The following is a 1,433-nucleotide window of genomic DNA, read 5'->3' on the forward strand; positions in this document are numbered from 1 at the left end:
TGGTTGGATCTCCTTGCAGTCCAAGGGACTCTCAAGAGTCTTTTCCAACACCACAGTTCAAAAGCATCAATTCTTCTGCGCTCAGCTTTCTTTATAGTCCAACTCTCACATCCATACATGACCACTGGAAAAACCATAACCTTGACTAGATGGACCTTTGTTGGCAAAGTAATGTCTCTGCTTTTGAATATGCTATCTAGGTTGGTCATGGGCTTCCCTGGTAGCTCAGAGGTTAAAGCATCTGCCTGGAATGCAGGAGACCCAGGTTCGATCCCTGGGTCGGGAAGATCCCCTGGAGAAGGAAATGTATGGTTGGTCATAACTTTCCTTCCAAGGAGCAAGCGTCTTTTAATTTCATGGCTGCAATCACCATCTGCAGTGATTTTGGAGCCCAGAAAAATAAAGTCAGCTACTGTTTCCACTGTTTCCCCATCTATTTGCCATGAAGTGATGGGACCAGATGCCATGATCTTCGTTTTCTGAATGTTGAGCTTTAAGCCAAGTTTTTCACTCTCCGCTTTCACTTTCACCAAGAGGCTCTTTAGTTCTTCTTCGCTTTCTGCCATAAGGGTGGTGTCATCTGCATATCTGAGGTTATTGATATTTCTCCCGGCAATCTTCATTCCAGCTTGTGCTTCTTCCAGCCCAGCATTTCTCGTGATGTACTCTGCATATAAGTTCAATAAGCAGGGTGACAATATACAGCCTTGACATACTCCTTTCCCAATGTGGAACCAGTCTGTTGTTCTATGTCCAGTTCTAACTGTTGCTTCCTGACCTGCATACAGATTTCTCAAGAGGCAGGTCAGGTGGTCTGGTATTCTCATCTCTTTCAGAATTTTACACAGTTTATTGTGATCTACACAGTCAAAGGCTTTGGCATAGTCAATAAAGCAGAAATACATGTTTTTTATATATGCATATATTAATACACAATAATTGTTTTTCTCTTTTTGCTTCACTCTGTATGACAGACTCTAGGTCCTTCCACAGTCTCTACAAATGGCACAATTTTGTTCCTTTTTATGAGTATTATTCCATTGTGTGTGTGTTTCTGTGTGTGTGTGTGTGTGTATATATATATATATAAAGATATAGATATAGATAGATGGGGAAACAGTGTCAGACTTTATTTTCTGGGGCTCCAAAGTCACTGCAGGTGGTGACTACAGCCACGAAATTAAAAGATGCTTACTCCTTGGAAGAAAAGTTATGACCAACCTAGATAGCATATTTAAAAGCAGAGACATTACTTTGCCAACTAAGGTTCGTCTAGTCAAGGCTATGGTTTTTCCAGTGGTCATGTATGGATGTGAGAGTTGGACTGTGAAGAAGGCTGAGCGCCGAAGAATTGATGCTTTTAAACTGTGGTGTTGGAGAAGACTCTTGAGAGTCCCTTGGACTGTAAGGAGACCCAACCAGTCCATTCTGAA

At 41.7% G+C, this 1,433-nt stretch overlaps 1 non-coding gene across 1 annotated transcript; it reads left to right on the forward strand.

Moving 5' to 3' along the window:
* Positions 1–214: 214 nt before the first annotated feature.
* TRNAS-GGA (transfer RNA serine (anticodon GGA)) lies at positions 215–286 on the forward strand. The gene has a single exon. It is a non-coding gene; the product is annotated as a tRNA-Ser (tRNA).
* Positions 287–1,433: the final 1,147 nt, after the last annotated feature.

This window comes from Capricornis sumatraensis, chromosome X (assembly GCF_032405125.1).
Source record: "Capricornis sumatraensis isolate serow.1 chromosome X, serow.2, whole genome shotgun sequence".
In the NCBI taxonomy this organism is placed as follows: domain Eukaryota; kingdom Metazoa; phylum Chordata; class Mammalia; order Artiodactyla; family Bovidae; genus Capricornis; species Capricornis sumatraensis.